The sequence below is a fragment of the Brachypodium distachyon genome, chromosome 4, assembly GCF_000005505.3.
Source record: "Brachypodium distachyon strain Bd21 chromosome 4, Brachypodium_distachyon_v3.0, whole genome shotgun sequence".
NCBI classification, from domain to species: Eukaryota; Viridiplantae; Streptophyta; class Magnoliopsida; order Poales; family Poaceae; genus Brachypodium; species Brachypodium distachyon.
The window spans coordinates 22,581,584-22,591,565 of record NC_016134.3 but is presented as its reverse complement, the minus strand read 5'-3'; the positions used below and the strand labels follow the sequence as shown (position 1 = coordinate 22,591,565).

General features: G+C 42.8%; 1 long non-coding RNA gene across 1 annotated transcript in view; it reads right to left on the bottom strand.

The window, feature by feature from the left end:
• Positions 1 to 620: 620 nt before the first annotated feature.
• Positions 621 to 9,982, bottom strand: part of LOC112272295 — a 16,578-nt gene continuing 7,216 nt past the window's right edge. Inside the window, exon 3 of the long non-coding RNA XR_002965904.1 lies at positions 621 to 632. This is a non-coding gene — a long non-coding RNA (uncharacterized LOC112272295). The remainder of the gene's footprint in view (positions 633 to 9,982) is intronic.

The following is a 9,982-nucleotide window of genomic DNA, read 5'->3' as shown; positions in this document are numbered from 1 at the left end:
ATATGATCAAAGTGAACTTGCCTTGGTTAAGATTGTTGAAACCTTCTTCTTAAGCGACACACAATCACTACAATCGCACTCCGAGTGATCTATCATAGAGAACGAATAACCAAATATAAATACACAATTCACACAATTCAAATAACTCCATATATAACTCCAAATGAACACCAAACACAAGTTAACATGAGAAGCAATCAATAACCGTACCAATTTAACGTATAACTAGTACTACCTTAACCCTAAACAAAGTTCTAGGTCCTAGGGCTAAGACTAGAGTGGCTAAGTCTTGAATTTAGTTTATAGGAACTGTTATAACTTCGATATTTTGGCTGTTTGGCAAATGGTGCTAAATGGTAGAACATGGGATGAAAAGTATGCTGCTGTATAGTTTTAAGATTGTACTAGCTAACCCAACAAGTCTCATCCCAAAAGGATCTACAGAGAATTAGCTACTAGCTTGCAAAGCTGGCTAGTCAGATTCTGACAGATTAAAGTTGCTAACTTCTACTGTAAAAGTACAGGTCCTACTGGCTTCAAATGGCAGAGGGCCAATGGGATGAATTAAACTAGATACAACAAGATTTCGAAAGCCACTGGTTTCACCTAAAGCTACAGGCTTAGAAAAAGGGCTAATCTATAACAAAGTTTCTGCAACTAAAGGCTTAGAATTGGCCAAGTGTGGGGAACTGATGAAGGTACTGTTTTGCAATGACGATGCACTAGTGTGGATGAACTTGTAAAGGTCTTAAAAGAGGTCTAGGATTTAGATTTGGATTTGATCTTGACATGAAAGAAAGAATCATCTAATTTGAAGTAATGGACAGCTAACCAATGTGACAGTGTTAACAGATACGTTTTTTGATTGAAGATGCACCTCTGTAGATGAATCCTAACTTGTGCAAGAAGTACACTAATGTGTAGAAAATGATATAATTTATGAAATACAGAACGTTTGGAACCAAACGGATCAATGGAACAACCTACATGAATTTCGAAAGGTGGCTAATCCAGAAACAACATGCTGTGAATAGCAATTTCAAACGAAGATGCACTACAGAAGCTCTTGGAGACGGGGTATACAAACTGATCTGACCTATATTGGAGGACGTGATCTAACCATAGACGAAAGAATCGGCCGAAAATGATACACAGATCAAAAGATATGGGCTTCTAAACGTGGCTAACCAAAACAGATCATGCTGAAAGTTTTCTCACCGAAACAGAGTTCGCCGGAGTTCAGAAAATGGCAAAGGAGTCGTCGGCAGGGTCGATGTAGTCGTGGAAGAGTCTAGTGACATGCACGGCGTCAAGGCGGACGTCGTGACGCAGCTTGCACGGTTGTAGCATCTCCGGACGGCGACGGGCGGAGTTCCAGGCGTGGCTTCGGCATGACGTCGGGGACGGCGCGGCCAACGATGGAGATGGATCGCATAACTTTGTCACGGAGGTAGGAGATGGTCACATGAGTGCACCGGTGAAAGGAATTTAAAAACGGACCTTCGGAGAGAGCTCACCGGCAACAATGGCGGAGGCGATGGGCGGAGAAAGACGTCGACGTAGCCGGCTGTACAGAAGTTTTGTGGCAAACTTTCTACATAGGAATGGGAGAGGAGAGGCAAAGGCTTGAAGTGACGTGTGTGGAATCCTTTTATATTGGCCGAGGAGGGAGATCGGGCGTGGATGTCAACGGGCGGCATTCGGGGCGCCTTTTTTGGAAACGGCGATTATGAGAGGAAACTTCAAATTGATTGCCTGAATCGGTTCCTGGGATGGTGAGGATTGATGGGGTGGTTTCCTTTCGAAGAGAGACGCGCGGGAAGGAAAGAAATCGAAGGAAGAAAACATGGAAGGAGGGATTTCCTTTCGTGTAGAGGAGGAAGAACACGAGCACGAGCTCGTGCTCGGCTGGGCTGCTCAGTGGAGATGGGCCGGCCCAGTTGGGTCGGTCCAATCTTTTTTTTTTCTTTTCTATTTTTTGTTTTCGTCTATATCTTTTGATTCCTAACTCCAAATAAGTCCAAATAAATTTCAGAAAATTTGTAAATTCAAATCCTCCAAAGTGTGAATTTTTGGGACTTGAATCCTTTCAAAATAAAATAAGTAAAATACTTTTGCTTAAATAAATGTCATTAGGGTTTCATAAGTAATGAATAAAATAGATTTTGAAATCTATTATGAAACCTTTGTTTCATAAATTAGTTTAAACTCCAATAAAATATTGGGTTGGCATACTTTGCACTAAAACCCTTCCTTAGCTAAATACCTCATTGGGTTGAACTCCAAATAAAATCTTATAATAATTATATGGTTCACTAAATTCCCAAATAGCTTTATAACACCAATTCACAAACCATGTAAACCATCGCAGATGTTTCCAACTATATATATCTTTGGGAAGTCACGTTATCCCACTCTCAATGATGGAATAAATGTTGGAATAACATTTGCACATGAGGATGTCACGTTATCGTCTTCTCGAATATTTGATAGTTTCCTCTGGGAAACAAAATGAACACGACAAAACAAATATCGAGAAAAACATAGGTGATCCATTAAATATGTTTTCCAACCATATACTAGGAAAGTCATATTATTCCCTCTCTTTATCATTTAGATAAATGTTGGAGAACATTTCCAATCGATTTAAATATTCCAACGATGCTCTCAAATGGTCATGGCATCCGAATTGGAATCTTAGTGTGATAGTAAATCCTTCGAAAAAAACATAGGATTTATTTACACGCAAAGAATAATCCGGTGGAAATCATAAGATGCATATGGGTCCAAAATAGAATAACTTTGAACTTACTTAAATGTCCCAACCATGTTGTATAATTTGGATAGTCATATTAATCCACTCTTTTGTTGAATATTCAAACATGGTGTGGAAAAATTTAAATAAGTCCTAAAAATTTCAATTCCTTCAGAAATTCACAACCAAAATATTTCCAAAGCCAATATTTTATTTAAAATAATTATTTTATTTAATATTCCAAAATGGGAAAATTCTGAGATGTTACAATGAGCTTTGTAATTACTCTCTTCTGTAGAGTTTTGGTAATGATATTCATGTTGCAAAATCCTGCGATGAGCACATTAATGCGTGTGTATTGAGGTGTTTATCGTAGGTTAAGAACTTGACGCTTGAATTATGCAAAGGTTAGCAATTTGGACTAAATTGCATAATTCCGGTCCCGGGGTCTTACAACTTGATATTAGAGCTAAACTGACTCTAGGATTCCCTGGCTTCTTTTGGTCGAAGTTGTGTCTAGAAATCTATTTTGTTCCTCTAAACTATTTGAAAACGTGGGAATAGACTCTATTTTTCCTTCTTTCCCACCCTTCTTGTTTCGGAAAAGTTCCCTCTCGCCTAAGTTTTGCAAACGAAGTATCTCGCGGGTTTTTCCTGTAGTTCCTCAGGTGGTGTCTTTTCTCGTCTCTCCTTTTGTTTGAATCTTTCCGGATGTTGTTCCCGAGGATTTGCTAGGCATTCCGTCTAATAAAGCAATCAAGTTTGTTATCAAACTAGAACCAGGATTAACTTCAATTTTCTATCGGCCTTACAAGATGTTTCCCAATAACTTGTTAAGCTCAAGAAAGAATTGGAAGACTTCAAACTTAAAGGCTACTTCCGACTTAGTTCTTATCCTTGGAATTATCCACTCTGTTTGTGCAGAAGGGGAATAAAAACCAAGTGCATGTGCATTAATTATCGTCCTCTTAATCAGTGTACAATTAAGACCAAGTATCCTCTCCCGCGCATCAACGATCTTTTGATCAGCTGTCTGGCACGTGAGTCTTTTTCTAAACTTGATTTGAGAATGGGTTACCATAAACTCAAATATGAATGAGGACATTCCAAAGACTTCCTTCCATCACTCATTTTGGTCTTTACGAGTACTCAACCATGTCTTTGGCCTCATCAATACTTCATCAACCTTCTGTTGTCTCTTCAACTTTGTCTTTTTGGAATATCTCGACATTCTTGGTGGTCCTCTTCAATGATGTCCTCGACAACTCCAATCAGAAGAATCTTGCTGAAGATCTATTTCTTGTTCTATCCAATCTTTTTGCACCACCTCTCTACCTTTGCAAATTCCAAGAGTTAAGTTGCTCAATCCACCCATTCATGTACACAGTTGATAGTTTGGGTGCGAGATGGATTGGCCACCATATCGACCACTCTTATTATTCGCTCTTGTTATGTTGGATCGATGGATCAGTGTGTGGCTTACACTTTAGGTAAATTCCGGCTTCCTGAAGTTCTAACTTCTACAAGGTCGCCTTCCTTTCGCTATTATCTTCAAGAAGGATAAACGTTTCCTTTGGACCTCACAGTGCGATGAGTTTCCATATCTTGAAAGAAAAGCTTCCTAACCCACAGTTTTCCTAGAATTGTAACCTAACTCTGACACCCTTCTCTAGTTCTAGCTCCTTTAGACTCTTCAAGCTCTTTTCGGATCTTTTGAGGTGTTTCTCACTAAGGTCTAGGCGCCATTCTCTTCCAAGATCATAAATAAGTTGTGGCGTATGCGTCTCGCCAACTTCGTTTTCACGAACATACAACTATCCGACTCATGATCCTGAATTTCCTGCACTTGTTTCTTTCTCTCAAAGTCTAGTGACATTACTTGCTCGGCAACCATTGCGAAATCTTTTTCGAGAACCAAAGCCTCAAGTATGTTTTCACCAAATGATCTTAATCTCAGACCGTGACGCTGAATTTAGAACATCGAAGACTTTGTTTTGACAATTTCACACTTCGGGCAAAGCTATTGTTGTGGCTGATGCCTTAGTCGCAATTCTTTTTGCAACAACCTCATGTTTAAGGTTTGTCAACCTGCTCTCCATGAGGAATTTGTGAAAACTGAACCTTGAACTCATTCCACAAGGTTATCTCGCCAACCTGTTTGTTATGTCAACGTTGGAAGACAACATTCGTGTTAGTCGCAATTCTCCTTGCCCGTAAGCTCATTTATGTGATTATTGCTGGCAATTCCGTGTCCAAGAGTTTCACAACTGATGACAAAGGGATTGTGTTCTGTAAGGATGCATTGATGTTCCTAATCATCAAGGTCTAAGAGAATTCTTTCTCAAAGATGCTCATGGCACTCCTCTCCTTTTTCACCCAGTTGCACTAAAATCAGGACATTAGTCTTGGTATATGCACCATGTGGCCAATCTTTTCTTCGTGTTACTTTGTTGTGAGGTGTACATCGTTCAGGTATCAAGGACAAGTTCGCTCCACGACACATTCACCTTTTCAAGTTTCTTGTTTGATTCAACCTTCCTCCAACCTCTCTAAGGTGCACGTTGTGTTTTCACGTGTCCTATGCTCTGCTTCGCTTCGGTATCTAGTCCTTGACCTTCTTACCCGGAGCGTTTGGTTCACATCCTTCGTGAAGCCGAATGTCGCTCTTTGACAAGATCGTCAACCTCTTCAAGCACAAGTGTCGCAACGTGAAGACCATCGTTGGACCGAGTATTCCACTTCCTTCCTTTCCTTCTTTTGGAATCTTGGGACACGATTCCTTTGAGTGGGGGAAAGTTGTAACAGCCCGAGAGCAACCCTTTTCCTTTTAAGCCCTTTTGGACTGTTTTGTAATTTAATTATCTTCTTTATGTTGTTGTGCTCATGCCATCATCTGCATATATGCAATGTCATTAGCATCATCTCACATTTTGTTTGCATGAAATATCACTTTTGTTGTGTTGTCGTGTGCTTGCCTTTTTGTGTGTTCGCGAAAGCCTAAAACTATTTTGTACAAATCCTAATTTGAGTTTGAAAAATTATTTTCGGGTTTAGTTAGACCTAGCCATTTGTCCCTTGTCTATTTTCAAAATCTAAAATTGCAAAAACCGTATTTTTTGTTTGAGGCTTTTGTTGGCCCAAAAGCCCATTAAGCAAACCCAAGCCCATAAAAGCTAGCTCCCTGGCTTTTTCTTTTTTTTCTCTCCCTCCTTTTCCTCCTCCGCCACCACCTTCTTCTCCCCTTCTCTTCTTCTTCCCACGAGTTCCTCCCTGCCGCCAAGCTTCCCGAGCTCCCCTCCTCCCAGGCGCCATCTCTCTCTCGCGTGCTCCCCCGCTCCTCTGCGCCGCGCACCCCTCTTCTCCTCTCTCCCCGCGCACCTCTCTTCCTCTACCGGCAACCACCTCCAAGCGTGCCGCCCGCCTGCTGCTCCAGTGCCACCACCTCGCGCGCCGCATCCTCCTGCTCCGTCCTCCATCGCGCCGCCTAGCTCCTCCGGCCGCACCTCTCCACCACACCGATGCCGCCTCCATCTCCCCGTCGCCCGCGCGCCTATTCCTCCCACACGACCGGAGCCTCCCCTTGCTCCTGGCCGCCTCTCCCCGTCGCCGGCGACCAACCTCCCACGCCCAGGACTCCCCGCGCCTGCCCGCGCCTCCGCCTCCGCCTCCGCTTGGCCGCCCGCACGCCCCGTCTCCACCGAGCGCCTCCTCCACCTCGTCGCCGCGTCCGCGCCTCTTTCCCTACTCCCGTCGGCCGTGCCTGCCTAGCGCCCAGCTCCGCCCTCCTCCGCGCACGTCGACCGCTCCGCCTCCCCTTCCCCAAGCACGGCGTCACTGCTCCCTTGCTCTGCCCCAATGCCGTCGGCCTCCGGCTGAGCCCCTGCACGACCCAAGCCTCCTTGCGTGCTGCTGCTGCTCTCTATCTCCCTCTTGGTTGCTGCTGTTGCTGCGCTAGCTCTCCCTCTCTCTTCTCTCCTATTGTGGTGTTGCCACTGCTCTCTGCCCTCTCTGTGCTGCCGCTGCCCTCTCTCTTTGGTGTGTTGGTGCTGTTGTTTGTTGGTGATACGGGACGGGGGGCCCGATCTTTCGATGAGATTGGTAACTCTCGATTTGGGTACGAGGTGACGTTGACGATCCGACTACGGCCTAGGAGGCAGCGCCTTAGCAATCGATACACCAACTTCAAAGGGTTATTGATCACGCGGGGGCACGATCAACCTGACCACGAAGGTCTTTGTTCCTGCAAGCAATCGAAGAACAAGCAAGAACAAGATAAATAGCGGATGCAATCTAAAATTGCGAATATACTATATCAAACCAATGTCTCAACGAGACGATAAGTTGGGGTTCCGAAAGCGGTAAAACAGGTGGTCTAACCGACACACGCGATTACACGAAGTAGTAGCGATGGCTAACTTTTAACTAAACAAAACCCAAGGCTCCTTAGGGAGGCTCATGGGGTATATAAAGGAGGAGGGAGAGATATTTTTGTCCACCTTGAGTATGGAGTCCGAAATCCAACTCTATCTCTAACTTTCCTAACAAACTACAACTCTTTAGGAAACAGAAAAACAGATCCGTCAGCTTGTTTTGTCCGCCACGGCCAGCACGAGTCGAATCTCTTGATGGGGCCAGATCTGTTAGAAAGGTATTGTAATTACCTTTCCAACAAGTACTTGTTTGCTTGATTTGGACTCCGGATGCGGCCTGGGTGATTAAAACAAATTCGGGTCTCCTAACTGCTCGGACCCGAATCGGATTCAATTTTAATTCGTGATATCTTTCTCTAGCAAGCTCCGAATCATGTGCCGTTTGATTTGTTGGAAAGTAGACTTGATAGGCTTCACTTTGAATCTCTCTTTGCAGGTTATAACACTTCATCTTCACTTTGGACTTGTAAAGTTCAATAAGATGCCTACATAATAAGATTACAGAAGATAGTAGCTCCGCCTCTTTGCAAGTAACATATTGAAAACATTTTGTAATTGAATTCACCTGATTATAATTATTAGAGACACCAACAATTAGGGTTCTAATGGTCGTATCCATGGTTAGCATGTCCATATCATCCTCCCTTTTTTGAAAGGAAAGCCGTCCTCAACGTCATTTATGCTGAAAATATGCTAACAAAAGAGACAAGGTATGCGCATGGTATATGTATTTATCGTTATTTTTAACTCCACTCTCATGTTGGACAATTAATGTTTTATAACACAATCTCATGAGATAATTAGTCACACAATCATCATGAATATCATTCCAGCAACTCGACACGATTAATGCAGCAACGATTCAACAATGCTAATACTAAAGCGAAAATTGCAAGGCTCAGATTGGTTCTAGGACAAGTTAACTAATTCTAATTTTTATTGGCTTTTTCTAGACGATAGGTAAAAACAGATCTAAACTACGGATAAACTGGAAAAATCTCACCGAGCAACTTTAAGCTCTGATACCACGTGATACGGGACGGGGGGCCCGATCTTTCGATGAGATTGGTAACTCTCGATTTGGGTAGGAGGTGACGTTGACGATCCGACTACGGCCTAGGAGGCAGCGCCTTAGCAATCGATACACCAACTCCAAAGGGTTATTGATCACGCGGGGGCACGATCAACCTGACCACGAAGATCTTTGTTCCTGCAAGCAATCGAAGAACAAGCAAGAACAAGATAAATAGCGGATGCAATCTAAAATTGGGAATATACTATATCAAACCAATGTCTCAACGAGACGATAAGTTGGGGTTCCGAAAGCGGTAAAACAGGTGGTCTAACTGACACACATGATTACACGAAGTAGTAGCGATGGCTAACTTTTAACTAAACAAAACCCAAGGCTCCTTAGGGGGCTCATGGGGTATATAAAGGAGGAGGGAGAGATATTTTCATCCACCTTGAGTATGGAGTCCGAAATCCAACTCTATCTCTAACTTTCCTAACAAACTACAACTCTTTAGGAAACAGAAAAACAGATCCGTCAGCTTGTTTTGTCCGCCACGATCAGCACGAGTCGAATCTCTTGATGGGACCAGATCCGTTGGAAAGGTCTTGTAATTACCTTTCCAACAAGTACTTGTTTGCTTGATTTGGACTCTGGATGCGGCCTGGGTGATTAAAACAAATTTGGGTCTCCTGACAGCTCGGACCCGAATCGGATTCAACTTTAATTCGTGATATCTTTCTCTAGCAAGCTCCGAATCATGTGCCGTTTGATTTGTTGGAAAGTAGACTTGATAGGCTTCACTTTGAATCTCCCTTTGCAGGCTATAACACTTCATCTTCACTTTGGACTTGTGAAGTTCAATAAGATGCCTACATAATAAGATTACCCAAGATAGTAGCTCCGCCTCTTTGCAAGTAACATATTGAAAACATTTTGTAATTGAATTCACCTGATTATAATTATTAGAGACACCAACAATTAGGGTTCTAATGGTCGTATCCATGGTTAGCATGTCCATATCAGTTGGTGCTGCTACTGCCGCGTGCCGAGGAGACTGAAGACCCGGAGCCGGACGAGTAGCCGCGCACGACTACGTACGAGGAGCCACGAACGCCTACGTGTATGACTACCTCGACCGTACGACTACTTCGACGACATCGACTACATCGACTACGCCGTGGCACGCTACAAAGGTAGCACCTTGGAGCGATCGTTTGGTGTCATAGACCCGTACGTTGCGAATAGTGAAATGCATGTATTGTATGAGATGCCCGTGTTTGTATCGATAGTACTAGTTGCAGGTAGGTCGTTGCCACCGGCATGTGCAACCCCGACCGAGTTGTTTGTTTTGTGTTGTTCTTGTTTAAATCATATCTTTTGCATACCTTGTCCAAATCATGCAAACTTTATATGTAAATTGATCAGAAAAATGCAAGGGATATTAATATGGCATTTGTTTTTCCATTTGAATTTGATATCTTCAAATCTGTATAAACAGTAGTTTAGAAGGAGAATCGGACGATATCTTTCTCGAAACAAACAAAAAGGAAAAGAAAGAGAAAACAAAAATCATGATCAACTAAGCCCTCTCGAGGGCTTGCTTAAGAATAAGAAAGAAGAATCTTATGGAAATGGAATAAGGTTTGATCCTATTCATGGGGATTCTGTAAATATGCCATTCCAAAAATAGAAACAATCAGGACTTTTGGGAGATTGGATGCAGTTACTAATTCATGATCTGGCATGTACAGAATGAAAACTTCATTCTCGATTCTACGAGAA